Below are 18,014 nucleotides of genomic sequence, written 5' to 3' on the forward strand. Positions count from 1 at the left end.
GTAAACCTGAATCAACATTGTGTTATTGTCGCGAGAAAACATATTTTCTGCAAAAATGGTTGGTGATAACATGCATCTTGCTATTGCTTAATCTGTTTAGTTGATACTAACTGCGGGGCAAATTTTGTCACCCGATATCGCATTATTTGTATTTTACCCTAATTTGCTTCATGCTTTACATAATTAAACGGAAACTACTGTAATCAAATAATAAATGCAGGATTTGTTCAAAAAAAGTTCCTTTCAACCTTTTTTTTTTCAGATCAAGAGGAATATGTATTTTTCTTTTCGGAAAAAGATTCACTCGCCAAATTTTTTTTTTTTTAAACGATTTTATCACATTTAGCGAGGAGGCGAATACTTAGTGCTGGCCCTGCTGATGTAACGATTTAAAAACAAATTATTTTTTAATTTCTTATCAACTATTCAACCGATTTCATTAACATTTCGAATTTTAAAAAAACTCCACAAGAGGATATAGGAATCGGTATGCTTTAACAAAAATTGTAATCATTGTAAGAAAAAAACATTTTTTCTTACGTGAAATAATGTCTGATTAAATATACTTTATAGAAAGAAGCAAAAGTATTTTATTATTTCCTAGATTTGTTACACTCTGTACTTGGAGGGTAGAAATACAGGTTTCGTCAAAAAAAAAAATTTTTTTGTTAGTGACTTTATTCAAAACGAGCTCGCATTAATATAGTATATATGTTACCGTTATTGGCCGAAATCAAGAATATGTCGACAATTACATAGTCGATTTGGTGAATGTCCGAAATATTTGTTATATCCGATTTGATATTAATTTATTCCTTGATATTATTATATTTATTCGATATTTTAATATCTGCTGAAGATAGATTAAGAGAAACATCAGTGTTCGGAGTACTGGTTAAATGCATACTGGGTGGGCAGTGGCACTTAACTAGACCTAGTATATATTTCAGACAATTACCAAAGTGACTATGTGATTCACCGGTGGAAGTCAACAGCCACCCATTTCTGCCATTCACAGTAACATATTTTTAAAGGGTGTCTTTCAAACGGATAAGTACAAAACTCGGTTAATATCCAGTCATGAGATTAAATAAATGATAATCCCTTTTTATTTGATAAGCCACTTTTTTAACTGAAATAATCATATTCATATACTGTGAAACATTACAAGTTGACCTTTATTATCAAGAACCGAACTTATATTTTAAAAGAGAGCAAGACCTTAGTAATCAGACTCTCTGTATATCTTGATAGATTTAACATTCAAAAGGTTAAATTAATTTAATTTTTTACATAAATAATTCATTGACCCACTCACGTCGACTATAAGAAACGTTATCAATCAGAGGATTAAAAGATGAAATTGGTAACCTACCTAATTCTTTAGCAGTGGGCGGGATTATAATGGTTTGATTTATTTTATTCTGCAGTACTTAGTTCAAAATAAAATTGTATAGTTACACTTTGAACTAACAATTATTAGATATGTCATTAAACTAACATTTATTAAAATGAAATCCAAATAAGTCTGTCTAATTCCCCACTTGCCATTCGGATTTTGTTTGCTCGTTTCGAAGGCGTTATTAAATATATCGGCAGTTTCTTCTTTAAATTAGCTTTTGTGTTGACAAAAGTAGTTTCGAATCGATGAATTACGTTAGATAAAAGTTTTTGAAATCTGATCTGATCGGTTAAGAAATTTTCTAGGGGTTCTTGAATTCCGAAAAACACAATGACAACTCCTCAATTCTTATTACAAATCCTTATTTCCTATCTTTTTTTTCTTCCCCTTTCTCTTTGAAAAGACGTTAATTACCTTTGCCAAAACCAGCAAGTGAGGAAAGATTTGAATAGGAAAAAAAGAAGGAAGAACTATATAATAATTCATTGTTTTGATTTCTACCGATTTCAGCTAAATTTAGTCAAAGGTTGTATAATCTATTAACTTTAAAGTTTTTTCTTAAAAATACAGGGGGAGGGGCGGTATCTGACCTGTACTGTGCTCATGCCAATAAATTAGCAGTGAATGATGCAATTTTTTTCAAGGAGTTCAAACTTATAAATTTTTCTTAAAACGGCGTTGATAAAGCAGCATAAATTTTATAATATATTCCACTTTTTTTTCTGTTTAATATTAAAATATAAAACAGAAATTAATAAACGCCATTCAAATCTTAAACAGAAATAAATATTATTGTCGCAATAATAAGTATACTCTTGTTTAGTAATTCATCTTTGCGAAATTGAAGTATCATTTTGCGTATAAGTATTTTTCTTTTCTTACCTTCTTCCGTTTCTAGGGGGAGGGGAACCCCTTGGTTTCAAACATTTTACAGGTAGGGGCCCGGTTTGTACAACCAGTAGCTAGTTAATTCAGAATTTAATGCACATTATCATTCCTCATTATTAAGTATGTTTTTGTTCCATACTCCATTAATTCTAAGTTGAAGTATCATTTTTGTTATAAGTGTTTTTCCTACTTCCATTTTTAGTGGAGGATTTTTAAATGCCCCTTTGTTTCAAACATTTTGAAGACGGGGTCAAATTTTTACAATCAAAAGCTTGTTAACTTAGAACTTAATGTACATCTTCGCAATATCAAGTATGTTTATGTATCATACTTCATCATTGCGAAATAAAAATATTTTGCGTAGAAGTATTTTTCCCTTTTTGTCTCTTTCTTCAATTTTTAGCGAGAGTTCTTCTAGTTTCTTAAGGGCCTCTTGGTTTAAAATATATTGTAGGTCGGGCCATGGTTTGTGAAATCAATAGTCTGTTAAAATAATTTTATGCATATTATGCCGCCATTGGACGCATGCTTTTTTATTATTTTTTTTTTATATATATAGATAATTACGAAGAAGATATATCATTTTGCGTAGAAATACTTTTCTTTTCTTTTTTTCCTATTTTTAAAGAGGGCTGATTTGTAAGGCCCTCCTTGGTCTCAAAATTTTGGTGGGGCAGGGACCGGTTTTGTGCACTCAAAAATATTATAAGCACAGAATTTTATGCACATGCATTAGGCTGAAAATGCCGTTCCTTATTCATTAAATAAAATTCTAAAAATATATTTTATTCATAATGCTAAGAATAAAACAAATTACGACAAAGTATGTTTGGAAACTATATTGATTTTTATAAAATATTTTTTTTCTTCTTTTTTTGTTCATAAGGGTTTTGGCACGGGACCAAAGAGCGCTTACTTTTTCAGGTCTATGGCCAGTCCGAACCTGCAAACAATCCTAAATGACATTCTCTGCATCAAAAATATTTTTTCTTTATAAAAATCATTAAGAAAAACTCAATTAACAAATTAAGACTAATGTTTGAAATGTATTCAGATGTTTATTATTTTTTTTAATGAATTGATTTTAAAATTCCCTAGAGGAAAATAATTAAACGTTGTAATATTTATCATTCTGTGCCTACCTACCCCATATTAGAGGCACAATTCTTTAAGAACTCTTAACCGATAAAAATAAAGAATAAATAAAATTGCCAGAAATACTAAAATTCAAAAGCTTAGAACACTTTTTATTTCGTAGGTGTTTCGAACAGAGGTCAAGCGTGACGCGCCTGCACTAGACGACTTGTTTCGTTTTAGGGATTTTTTCGACTTGCATAGGGGAAAATGAGCTTTTCTTTGCAGTCGGATCGTAGGCAGCAGACGACACGAAGTATCTGAATGAACATGGCAGTGAACGTCAAACGAACGAATTTTATTTCTGTGCTTTAAATTATTTTGGATTATAGGAAACAAATCCATCGCTAATCGACTATCGGTAAGTTTGTTTTAATTTGATGGCTTCACTAATTCATAAATAATCCAATTGGCTGCTTTTAAATCGAGGAAGACCTAGTATGGTTCGGGAAACGGAGCAAATATCTATTTTTAAACTTCTGATTAGCGTTTCAATTTATATTTACTTCTTATTATAGCGTTTCAATTTATATTTACTTTAATTCACATTTGATAGCAAATGAAATTTATTTGAATTAAAAATGTTATTATTAATTGATTAAATTTCCTTATAAATTCATGTAAATAAAATTTTGTTTGAACTATGAACGAATTCTTTTGAATTACAAATAAAAATTTCAATTATTTTGGCAAATGTTATTTAGTGGAGTTACTTAACTTTTTACTGTAAATTTTTAATCTTTGTTTTAAATTTTCTAATTTAAGTGAGGTTTTTTGAGCTTACTTCATTGCAATTACAATTTTTTTCCAATTTAATAATATCATAAATAAATTCTTTAAATTAATAATTTTTGAAAAAAAAATTATCGAGTTAATAATTTCAGATAAATTGCAAATAGTTCATCTTTGAATTGATTTAGTTTAAAATAAAAATAAATATTTACTGACAGTTTATTAGCACGATATTTTGGTGACAAATATATGACAATTGTGGATATCTCTTTGCTTTATTTTTTTTTGTTTTAAGAGAATTAGCGCAGTTCCTCTGATACATTTATTTGAAATATAAGTTTATATAATATAAAAAATATTATTTTGATGAATAATGTACAATACAATATATTATACATTATTTATCAAAATAATAATTTAAATCATTTTATTGATTTAAAATTTTTATTGCGTCAGTTATATTAATCATTTTAACTGTAACATTCAAGTTGTAATTGCTTTATTGAAAATTAATTCTTTAATAATAAAATTAATTAATTAATATTAAATTAAATAATTAATATTAAATTAATTACTTAATATTAAATTAATTAATATAAATAAGAATTAATTAATTAATATAAATAAAGATTAATTAAAAAAAGAATTAAAGCTAATTAATAAAAAGGAATTAATTTGTTTTAATTCTTTTTCTTAAAAATATTTAAAAAAGTTGTGAAATAACAATTTAAGTTAGCAACCCATACGTTTTTTTTTTTTTTTTTTTAAATTTACTTTAGTAACAATTACAATATTTACGAACTATAAATACAATAAACAATGCCAACAATAGCTTGCATTTATTTAAATTCGGAAAAAATTTTCTGGCATAAGGATATATATTTATAATAAAATTTTTCTTATTTTATAAATTAGTCATGGTGGCTCAGAGGATAGAGCGTTCACCTTGAGGTGAACCCGGTTCGAGTCCCAGCGATGGCTAGTCAGTACGAGTTCCGCACCTGGCTCACACGGACCGCAGTGCTAACGTAAAATATCCTCATTGGTAGACGGATCATGGGTAAGAGTCCCCCTGCCGTCAGGCTAACCATGGAAGGTTTTTGTTGTTTTTCTCTCCATGCAATGCAACTGCGTGTTAGTTTCATCAAAAAGTTCTCCAGGGAAGCAAATTTCGACCGATACTTGATCCAGGAGTTCCCTTGTTTTCTGGATTGGGTTCAAAACAACAAGACTACGGAGTAGAACATAAGTAGTCGTTAAGTTCAACGACGGTTATAAAATATATCCATAAATTTAAATTTCAGTGTAGAAAGTGGTGAAAAATTATTTTTTCGGCTGTTCTACCTTTATAATTGTTTTAGTGAAAGAATTTCAAGCAAACTAAGGTGTTTGCTACGTATGTCAATAACTACTAAATTCTTTTTATTTTAACCAGAATATTTTTCCGAGTGGTAGTGTAATTTTACAAAATATTAAATTATGGGATCATCTGTAACTCATTAACCACCCAAGTGTCGAATATACTTTTTGAAAAGATTAAAACTGCTAATCTAATTATTTCGATTTTTAGATTGATTTCGATACATTCATGTTCTCCAAAATAAATTCACAACGTAAGTATTTTTATGTGACTCAAATCACTCACTAACTGTTGCGAAAACCCAACGTCAGCGAGAAACAGCTCAAGAACGTAAGATAAGATTTGATAAACGTAACCAGTGGTCAGAAAAACTACATTTTTTTTGTAGTTACCTACAGCGACAATTACTTTATTACAATTGTAGTTAACTACACTGTCCACTACAAACTACTGTCGAAATGTAATTACTACTTCGCTACTTTTAGAAGACAAATTTAACTGGAGAACTTAATTTTTACCAATATTCACAAATTGATTTTGAATAAAAAAAATTGGCTTAGCAGGGGTCTGTTTAGAAGAAATTTGAAGACCCTTCACAAAATATCTTTTCATAAAAACGGACCCTTCACAAAATGATTTTTCTTTTAATCGGACCCTTCACAAATTTGTTTATCTTCATTATTATTTTGTTAATCAAATAAACCCTTTCCAGGGCAGAAAACAAGAAAGATGGATGTAAACGAATTAAGTTTTGTCTTCGGCAGACGATTCTTCCATTATTCGTCCGAAATGAATATTCTGCTTTCAGCAGTATAGGCTAAATACTAAATATTTGTATGTTGCATCTCTAATTTAGAAGCAGCAATTGTTGTTTATTTTTTAAAATTTAATTTTTTTAATTACAATTTTCCAGTGTTGAGCATAATCTTGTATGTTTTTACAATTTAATAACTCCTTGAACAAAACTTTTTGCAATAACGGACCCTATTTGCACAAATTCATAATATTCATTTCCTGGTTGAAAGAATGTGAGTAATTTTTTCACAATTTCACGAAAAACGGACCTTTCACAAAATGTCTGGACAGACCCCTGCTTAGTTAAACATGAAGAGATATTAGGAAGTTATAATTCATGTTTACATTAAATAGTTTTTTATTCTAAAGCATTTTTTAACGAATTTGCTTTTCAAACTTTCAAACTCTATGCTTGTATCGACATTGATTTAAGAAATGCTAGGAAATTACCAAATATTTGTGATTTAAGTGATCAAACGGACCACCCTGAATAACTTTCGATCTAATGAACGGATCTCAATCTTAATGGTCAAGAAATAATACACTTATAGGAGTGCGTAACCTGCGACCTACCAGTTCTTGATGTGTGACCCGCTTTAGTACCTCAACAAAATTTTAAAAAGTGTTACCATTTTTATTATTTTTCAAAAATAAGAAATATTGGAAATTTTGAATTGTGCATTTACCGCGGCTCGCACCGACCACAATGATGACGTAAAATATCCTCAGTGGCTGACGGATCATGGATTATTAGAGTCCCCTTGCCCTCATGCTAACCTTGGGAGGTTTTCGTGGTTTTCCTCTCCATGTAACGCTAATGCGGCTTAGTTCCATCAAAAAGTCCTCCACGAAGGTATATTTCTCCTAATACTTGATCCAGGAGTTCCCTTGTCTTCTGGATTGGGACGTAAACTCAAAATTGGGTCGGCTATTCAACGACGGTTATAAAATCAAATAAAAAAAATTTGCTCAATTAAGATTTTGACACGCCAAATCTAAATTAATGTAGTTTTTAGTCTTTTTTTTTTTGGTGGTTATCGCTGCGAATTTCCAAAGTTTTATAAATCCAGATTTATTTAATACGAACATGATGTTTTTCAATCTTTTTCTTTAGCAATTCTTACTTTAAAAAAAAAAAAATTAAATAAATCTTAATATCTTTAATGTAATATTATTACAAAACACGAAATTCGAATGTTGTTCGAATGTAAACTGTTTACTATTGTTAAACATTGTTTCTATTTTTTTTTTTTTTATTTATTTCAAAAATGTTCTTAAAAACCGTTTAAAGATTTAAAATTCATAAAATCTCTTATAATTCACTGAGTATAAATGTCATACAGTTAAAAATATACTGAACTGAATTCAATCAGAATGTTGTATCTTACTTTGAGTTATAATACTATAATACGTTTTATTTTACATCGTTTTAGACCCTATACAATTTCTTTTACTTAAAAATATTTGGCCATTTTTTATTTATTTACTTTCTTTCAAGAACATTGCAGATAATTTATTTTAAGATACACTTTTGTGTTACGTGATGTGATAAAAAACCACTATCCGTTTGGTATCAGTGTTTGGTAAAAGTATCAGTTTGGTTTTCTTTTAACTTTGAATGAACATTTATAATTAATATTAATCTTTATTTATTACTAATTAAAAGAATTTAATTTTAAACAAATATATTTTTGTAAAAGACTTCAGCTTTAATAATTAAATACCTGATTGTTCTGGGAACCCATTTTAAATATGCTAATTGATTAGTTTTTTTTAAAATTTATATTCTTTTGAAAAGTTTTTGAAACAAGTCAAAATTGTTGAAAAAATTGTTGCATTAAAATTTCTTCCGAAAAATTAACCATGAAAGCTAAAAGTCTCCTCAACAACCACTTTTTTTAGGGCACATGGGCTAACATCTATATCTGTTACGAATTGTCAATTTAAATAATTTACATTGAATTTGGTAAATATTAAAAATCATCTTCAGAAATTCAACATAAATACAGTGAAACCTCCAGCAAAGACCAGCTCTATTTACGACAACTTTTAGGAGGCACGGAATTTTTTTCCATGGACTTAGTGTTGAAGAAAACCTATAGAAGAGACCATCGAAACATCTCCCAGCAAAACATTTGCACCAAATGTGGAAAAGGTCAAATAAGGGAACACAAATATATATATATATATATATATATATATATATATATATATATATATATATATATATATATATATATATATATATATATATATATATATATATATATATATATATCGAAACAAATAATTTAATTAGACAAATAAATAGATTAAAATCTATCCAAAATATTTGTTCGAGATTCTTATTTAGAGAGGCTCTTGTCGACGATACAACCTCATGTTGCAGTCAGAGTGTACTAAAGACGATGCCATCAATGATTTACTTTTAGAGTTGAAAGTTATATTAGAAAAAAAAGAAGATATTTTCGAAAAAACAAGCGTCTTAAACTAACATACCTCTTCACATCTTTTGACGCTAACTAATTCTTATAATATAAAATTAAATGCAAACTTAAATAAAAAACACGATTGTTTATTTATTTAAAATAGCTCTATCATTCATAATTGGTAAATTTGTTTTTACACATAATTATATAGATCATTTTTATTAACTTTAAATTTTATTCATCGAACTGTCTTTTCATGACGCCAACAGAAGAGGCATTTCTGCACCAAAACAAAATTACACTGAATTAATATCGTCTGCAGAAAATCATGTACCTTGTATAACAATTTTGAAGTCAATAAAGAACGATTTTATAGTTAATGAAGACGATTCTGAAGAACTTCTATAAACGACCATTTTACTGTAGAACGAAGAGTGGTCCCTTCCGAGAGGTTTCACTGTATTAAATAAGTCAGAAAAAGGACAATAAAAACTAGTATATGTGTCACCAAAAGCATAAAAGATTATAAAAGTACAAACAATAAGTTCCAGCCAAGCAGAAACTAAGTGTATGCATGATTACATCATAGATTGAGGCTAAATCATTGAGAGTTCAATTATTTCATTCATTTATTCTTGAAATATATGTTGGAAAAATAAAAAATAGACCTTCGTGTTAACGTTGACCGTAATATAATAGCTCGAACATCATGTCTTTAAGGGAAATTTTAATTCATAATTTTTCTTTATTCTTTTTTAAAGAGTAAAAAGTAAATACAAGTAATAAAAAGAAAGAAAAAGATATCGTGTCTCTAAAAATAAGCAGCACTGTCTTAAATCGTCACTTCAATCATTATAATAATTTTTTTTCTTTACGAAAATTCGTTTGATTGATCTTAGATGTATAATTTCGAAGTTAGGGGAAAAAACTTTAAAAAGGGAAAAAATTCTAAATGATGCCAGAGATAAGCGAGCATCGTGTCAGTAGAGTTTAAAAATAGTAAGCAGAAAGTTTTCTTCCTCACTTCATCATCACGTGATGATAAAATTACGTCACTCTACCAACTTCGATCAGTTTTGAGTTTCTCATAATTTATTTTTATCGAACTCTCGAATTTATCATTTATTTGCTCGAACTCTCGATGTTTCGAAAAACTTGTCATGTCAAAAAAAATTTTTCTCCTCAGCCTTGCATATCCACCTAATATTAATTTGAAATTTCTATGTCGAAGAATTTCTTGTCAAAATCTTTTTCTGTCGAATATTTTTCGAAGTAAAAAATTTTTTTCTGTAAAATCACCGCGCACCTACACTCAACATTAGTGTCTTCCAAAAAAAAAAAAAAAAAAAAAAAAAGTCAGTAAATAAATTAACAAAAAAAAAAAAAAAAAAAAGTACTGCGCACGCATTAAAACATTTCATGAACATGATGACTGGCAGCTATTTTTTGAATAGAAAAATTTATAAACAATTTCGAAAACGATGTCAACTGGCCACGATGGTAGTTTTTTTTAAGAAACTCTATTAATGTAATTTTATTGCAAACGATTTTTTTTTCATATTAAATGGATCATTATTTTTGAGTTTCTTTTAAAAAACAAGTAAAATAAAAAAAAAAAAATTAAAATCATTCCTACTTATTAAGACCTACTTAACAAGAAAATTTTTTATTTTAATGACTTTTTATTAAATAATAAAGAAAAATTTCTCCCATATAAAATTAAAATTAATAAATTAAATTTAATGACTGAATTAATATTTGAAAAAACTGTATTAACATAAAGAGTATTTTATTAACGATTAAAAATTTGAACAAGATATATTGAGAGTGTGAACTAATAGTAGAAATTAAATTAAGTTATCATTGCTGCATTTAGACTTAGTGTCAACTATTACACAAATGTATTTATTAGTACTAATTCTGATGTTCCATGATTCTACGTTTTAGAATTTTTTTTTTCTTCACATTTTAGAACATTTTTGATACTGAACTTGTTATCTCGAAATTTTTTTTAAAGTCCCTTCAATTTTGAGATATCGAAAGTATACTGTAATAATTTTATAACTATATTTAAATGAATAAAAAAAAAATATCAATATTTTATCGATTTCCAACCATTCAATTTTTTTAATAAGCTATTTTTTAGAAGGCTCAGCTTAAAATGCCCATTTCTTTGTTAAAAAAAAGTTTTCAATTGGAGATTTAAGAGAAAAAACGGTTTGTGTCCATTAAAACTTTTTCAGAAAAGAAAAAACAAACTTCAAAGTTTGAAATTTTTGAGGAGCAAGGATTCGATTGAATTCGTAAAAATTAAAATATAAACGATTGTTACAAGCATTTGTTTTATAACTTCTAAAAACTTCAAAACAAAACTTACAATTTTGGATGTTGAAAAAAAAGGTAAAATATTAAAAACTGGTTTGACAAGAATTTTTCATCAAAATTCTTTCCCAACCAATATCTCCTCTCTACACTTTTATTTGTTCTTATTATCTCTACATAAACAGGAGCTGATTTTTAACAGCACGACCCATTTTCACCCTCGAAGACAAACTATTTTCCAATCTAGTGATTTGTTTAAATTTTAATAATCCTCGAAATGCAGCAAGTGAAAAATGAATGCATCCTTGTGAAAAATGAACAAAAACCGTTCTTCCCTCTTGATCGTCAGCTGTTGTTGACGTATGCCATTTAGGCAGAGGAGGGGGGTGATTGTTCTTGTTTTCCAGTGGCGCCATCTATGGCCAAGAATTCGACTTCTGACTCACCCATACGTCACACCCCTTTATAGGGCAAACCCATTCATTGATCCACAGATCGTAATTTTGACCTGAATCAGAGAACTATCAATCTCCAATTCAGTACCCCCAGAGGTACTGATTTGTTATGGGAACATGGTGGACTTTGAGACTCGACAGATTCAATGTGCATCAGTCACCATTTACTACACGAGGGAGTCTTCAGCATGTAAGAAAATGAGAATTCATGGGCCTGGAAAGCCTGATTGGTAAGGCATTGGGCCCATGTCTAAGGGGTCATGAGTTTGATCCCCGCTGGCCGACGAATCGTGTAGTAAATGGTGACTGGCGTACGTTAAATTTGTCGGGTCACAAAGACCTCCATGTTCCCATAACAAATCATATCTTTGAGGGTTCGGAATTTGAGAGTGATCATTTTCTGGTTCTGATCAAAATTGAGATCTGTGAATGAATGAATGGATTTATGAATGGGTCCACCCTATAAACGTGCTTTGACGTGTGTGTGGCTAAAGTCGTATTCTTGACCATAGATGGCGTTAATGAAAACAAGACACGCTCTCTCAGCCTTAAATTTGTTAGTTTCACTGGTAGGTGCATTAGAAACAACAACAACATGAGAATTCCTAAGGTCCGAGTTTTAATGTCACTTGCATCGCGTGTTTTTTTTTTTTTTTTTTTTTTTTTGCACTTTCTTTTTTTTATATTTATTTTAGGTCCTTTATTTTTATTTTAGACCTTTTATATAACATAGACGTATTTTTTTAAAACATTTTGGGGCCGTTTTTTTACATTTGGACGATTAAGCGAATTTTTGGTGTTGCATACCTGCTAACGTCTTTTACTTTTCTTCGGAAATTTCAACCCAACTTTATGTAAAGTTAAAAGCTCTTTAATATGCAGTAAATTTATGCTTTGGCATTTGATTGTAACAAATTTACATATAATTTATTATTAATTAAATTATTTTATCTTAATGTATGTAACATAAAATGTACTTTAAAAGTACATATTTTTTAAAAATTTCATTTAATTAAAGTTTTATTGAAATGCATTTTAAAATTAATCCATTACTGCATTTTTAATACATATCAATACTTTAATTTTAATACATTAATATACATCTTAATATATATTAATTTTTCAAGTATTTCCCCTCTTCATCATACGTATATTAAGTTGCTTAAACAGTTATCGCAAAAGCTTTTAATATTAGATATTCGGATCTTGTTTCACGTTTTTTGATGACGTTAAGATCATGAGCTAAATTCATGAAAAGATTTTGCGTTAGATAAAATATTTTTGGAATTTATTTTTTATCGTGTCACCTGTTCCAATATCGCTGAAGTCATTCACTTTTAGTTGTAGTAGCATGTTTAAAATAAAACGATCAGTTTTTAGGAACATGATCCGTTACAAAATTTGAAAAAAGAAAAGTTACTTTAACTCCCAACTTATTATCTTGCTTTTTAATTAGCTTTATTGAAACAATACTTATTTCTGCACGCTTAGTCATAAAACGGTTATTTTTGGTAATTGTTACTTATTTACTTACTTATAAAATTATCTTTTTTTTCCCTTTTAAAGACTTGTTTTATTTCCTTTATTTTCTCTTTTTAATTATTATGATTTCTTTTTGCTGTTGATGATGATTTAATGATGTGATTTCGAACGCATTGGTCAAAACGTAATGACCTTTCAACAAAAGATAAAGTATATGTACTTTGTGCGATGTAGAGTAAAACGAAGAACAGCGTGAATTTAGCACAAACGGATATAGAAGTAAGAAACAATTGGACATTAACAGACAGAACATCTGTTAATGTCCAATTGTTCTTACTTCTATATTCATTTGTGCTTAATTCACTTTGTTCTTCTCTACATATTTAGAATTCAAATTACAGACTTGCTTTTTCTTCTTCTAAAATCATTCAACAGTGTTCTTCATCTTCCGAACGTGATTTTCGGGAATCTTTTTATGTTTAGAAAAATTTTAATAATTTAGTTAATGACCTATTTAATATCCTACCGTTTTCTAATATTTGGAAATCTGTTTTAATTTTATCTGTTGTAATTCGGGGTTCCCGCCAAATGCCCTCACAACTATTTCTCATAAGTATACTTTCTTATACGTTAAGTTTAATTTTTAATTACTTGTATTTTACCGCCGTTGAACAGCCGACCCAAATTTTTGGGTTTACTATTAATGTTCAACTCCGTATTCTTGTTATTTAAAACCCAATCCAGAAGACAAGGGAACTCCTGGATCAAGAATCGGAAGAATTTGACTTCGTTGTGAACTTTTTGATGGAACTGGCCCGCATTTGCGTTACATGGAGAGGAAAACCACGAAAACCTCCCGCGGTTAGTTTAATAGCAAGGGGACTCTAACCCATGATCCGTCTACCACTGAGGATATCCGCACTGTGGCATAGCCACCGAGACTGTGGTCGGTGCGAGCCGGGTACTTAATTCGTATGGACCAGCTATCGCATGGATTCGAACCCGTTGCACCTCATTGAAAGGCCAACGCTCTATCCCCTGAGCCACCACGGCTTTTCCATCGCGATTTAAAATTTTTAAATGAAGGTATAATTGTGATTAATTTTATTTGTGCTATCAAAAAAAAAAGAAGAAAAAATGAAATTTTGAAATAAATTACAGCTTGTTAAATTGATGCATTTTAAGTGCGATATTCCAGTAAAATAACTTCCAAACAAGGCACTATATGTTTTTATATTGATCCCTCCATGAAAAAAAAAAAAAAAAAAAAAAAAGGAAGAAAACATCGCAGGTCTATTTAAAGCATACTCTTCGTAGCAACCTTTAGAAATACTATACTTTATTAAGAATTGTTTCCGAATTTATTTTGATTTAATGCTTATTCCGTTCTCCATAAATTTTAAACTATTTATTGGCAGGTTGTCTTTAGATTTTATAAATGTACGAATATTAAATTCAAACGGTTCCGAATTGAGCCATTTTAATTAAATGCACATTCCGTTTTCCATAAATTTCAAATTATCTGTTCACAGGTTGTCTTTAGATCTTGTTGTTGTTGTTGTTAATTTACGTCGCACTAGAGCTGCACAATGGGCTATTGGCGACGGTCTGGGAAACATCCCTGAGGATGATCCGAAGACATGCCATCACAATTTTGATCCTCTGCGGAGGGGATGGCACCCCCGCTTCGGTAGCCCGACGACCTGCGCGCGAAGTCGAGCACTTTACGGTAGCACAGTTTAACGAGGACCAATACCGCACACCCTCGGTTCCTACGCAGACTGATCCAAGTGAAGTGGTCACCCACCCGCACACTGACCGTAGTCAGTGATGCTTGACTTCGGTGATCTGCTGGGAACCTTGTCTTAACGATCAGTCCACTGCGGGACGTCTTTAGATCTTATACATGTACGAATATTAAATTCAAACGGTTCCGAATTGAGCCATTTTAATTTAATGCACATTCCGTTCTCCATAAATTTCAAATTATCTGTTCACAGGTTGTCTTTAGATTTAATACATGTACGAATATGGAATTTAAACGGTTCCGAATTGAGCCATTTTAATTTAATGCACATTCCGTTCTCCATAAATTTCAAATCATCTGTTCACAGGTTGTCTTTAGATTTAATACATGTACGAATATGGAATTTAAACGGTTCCGAATTGAGCCATTTTAATTTAATGCGCATTCCTTTCTCCATGGATTTTAAATCATTTTTTCACAGGTTGTCTTTTGATTTTATAGATGCACAAATATGGAAATTAAACGGTTCCGAACTGAGCCATTTTAATTTAATGCACATTCCGTTCTTCATAAATTTCAAATCATACGTTCACAGGTTATCTGTTCACGGGTCTTTAGATTTTAAAGATGTACGAATATGCAATTTAAACGATCGATATTTAGAAGCATGAGTCTACTGTTTTTTTTCTCTCTTTTTTTATTTTTTTTTTTTTATATATAAATTTTAATACACAATTTCCCTAAATGCATCCAAAAAATTTATGTATTTCATAGTTATGAGAAAAATGTGCCATTTATTTTAACTCACTATTAGAAGTGACACACAGACGAAAAAATAAAATTTTCTTGACCTCCAACAAACCGTGAAGAAAAAACTTCCAAAAATATGAAATCAAAAAATGAAATAAATAGAATTCAAACAATAAAATATTTCTACTATAGTTAGAATGGCAGATAAACTTCGCTTACGTAATTTACTGCCGTTATCTCAACACACCTGTTTTTGTATTTCTCCAGATGGGGAAAAAAGAATGGGGAAAATGGTCATTTCATTTTATTCATTTCCGGATGAAATTTGTACGAAAGTGATTGCCATGTCTGCTAGAATGACATTTATTGTTTGTTGAATCACGTGATACTCTACGTGATTAGTTCGTTTTCTCCCGCGTTGCGTTGGTATGTTTGTGTGAGGAGGAAGCTGCTATTTGGGACTCCGCCAAACCACGGAATTTGGAATCTTTTCACAATCTGCTGTTTGGGCAGGGCATTTATCCAAAAAGTCTTAACTTGCCAGTAACCGGAGGGCATCTGTAATAGAATTGAGTAGGCTTTCTAAAAATTAGGCAAACAATCATCCGAATTAATAAACAAGTTTCAAAATATAATCTACCCACTACTTGCTATCACTAACACTAACATATATATATATATATATATATATATATATATATATATATATATATATATATATATATATATATATATATATATATATATATATATATATATATATATATATATATATATATATAAGTTCAAAATGAAGAATAAAACAAAGAAAAATTATAGACATATAAAAAGAAGGGGGGGGGGATAATAAGTAAAAAAATAACAAACAATAGTTTATATATATATATAAAAAAAAATTAAAGAAAAAAAAAAGAAATTTTATTAAAAAAAACCGGAAAAAAAGATATAATCTTTTCTTCAGCTCACACGATTATATCCGCAAAACAGAGTGCTTTCTGATATTGTATCAATAAAGCCAATGCAAAATATATTAATACAATAGTGTGAGGAGCACTCAAAAATTTTTTTTATAAAAATAACAATAAATAAAATAGATCACAAAAAGTAAAAATAACATGTAAAAACAGAAAATAAAATGAAATAAAAGGAAAAACATTAAAAAGGGGGCTATAAAGCGAGTAGCAAAATGAGATCAACTTACATGGTCGAAATATTTTTCAAGAATGATTTAAAAATGTTTTCGCAGAAAGATTGCCAGATTACAAAATATGAAAACAAAAGATGAAAACAAAAGCGAATTATTATTTTATTAGTTATTTTTTTTATATATATATATATAAACTATTGTTTGTTATTTTTTTACTTATTATTCCCCCCCCCTTTCTTTTTATATGTCTATAATTTTTCTTTGTTTTATTCTTCATTTTGAACTATCTAATGAGTTCTGTTTACTTGCAGCTTAAGCGCAATAAATGAAACTCATTGTTTTTCTTGACTTTCTTCGTGTTTTCTTGTATTTATTTATGCATATATATATATATATATATATATATATATATATATATATATATATACAGGGGTCTGTTTAAAAGAGATTTGGGTCCGTTAATGGACCCTTCACAAAATAATTTATCTTTTAATCGGACCCTTCACAAATTTGTTTATCTTCATTATTGTTTTGTTAATCGAATAAACCCTTCCAGGAGAGGGGGTAAGAAAGACGGTTCCAGACAAACTAAGTTTCCCTAAGTTTAAATTCCAAATGTAGTATTCTAAGAAAATATTTCTACTTTTACAAACATTGTGTGCTCATTCTTATTACTATTAAATCATATTTTTTTTGTGAATAAATAATTGATCAATTTATATTTATTCATAAAATTAATTAATAGAATATTATGTAAATAAAAATTAATTTCTGGCAATTTTTTTAAATAAAATAGCATAAATTTAAGAGATGTTTAAGTTTACTTAACGCATAACACAGTAAAAGTGATACATTACTAAGTTGTGTTATTTAAAATATGTCAATTGAAATTATTAAAAATATGAAGATGTTGTTTCCATTATTGATTGATTGACAGATGAAGATTTTTTTTCCATTATTCGTCCGAAATGAATATTCTGTGTTGAGCAGTATAGGCTAAATACTGCTCAACACAAATAACAAACAACAAAATAATTCTAAAATTATTGCAAATGTTGCTCGCATACAATGCGTTAAAAAGTAAGATTTTATATTCAATTTCAAATAAAATAGCGTAGTTTTTAATTTTTAAACGAAAGAATTATGCAAAGTGTTTCAATTTAATTTACTGAATCTGCATTAAACTATGTTGACCACCGAAATTTTTTAAATAAATCAAACATACGCATGTAAGTAAAATAATGTTTTATTGAAATTTTGAAAACCAATATTTATATATTTAAATATGAATGCCTATACCGCTAAGAAAATTTTCTCAACTACTATACAAATTGACGATTATGCTAATGGGTAGCAAGTACGCAACACTAG

The 18,014-nt window shown here is 29.1% G+C and overlaps 1 protein-coding gene across 1 annotated transcript in view; it reads left to right on the forward strand.

Annotated features, from left to right (window-relative positions):
- The first annotated feature begins 3,622 nt into the window (after positions 1–3,622).
- Positions 3,623–18,014, forward strand: part of LOC107443005 (MIF4G domain-containing protein A) — a 45,365-nt gene continuing 30,973 nt past the window's right edge. Inside the window, exon 1 of the mRNA XM_016056737.4 lies at positions 3,623–3,785. The gene's annotated coding sequence lies outside the window, so the exon portion shown is untranslated. The remainder of the gene's footprint in view (positions 3,786–18,014) is intronic.

This window comes from Parasteatoda tepidariorum, chromosome 5 (assembly GCF_982258835.1).
Source record: "Parasteatoda tepidariorum strain Cologne lab strain chromosome 5, Ptep-v5.0, whole genome shotgun sequence".
Taxonomy (NCBI): domain Eukaryota; kingdom Metazoa; phylum Arthropoda; class Arachnida; order Araneae; family Theridiidae; genus Parasteatoda; species Parasteatoda tepidariorum.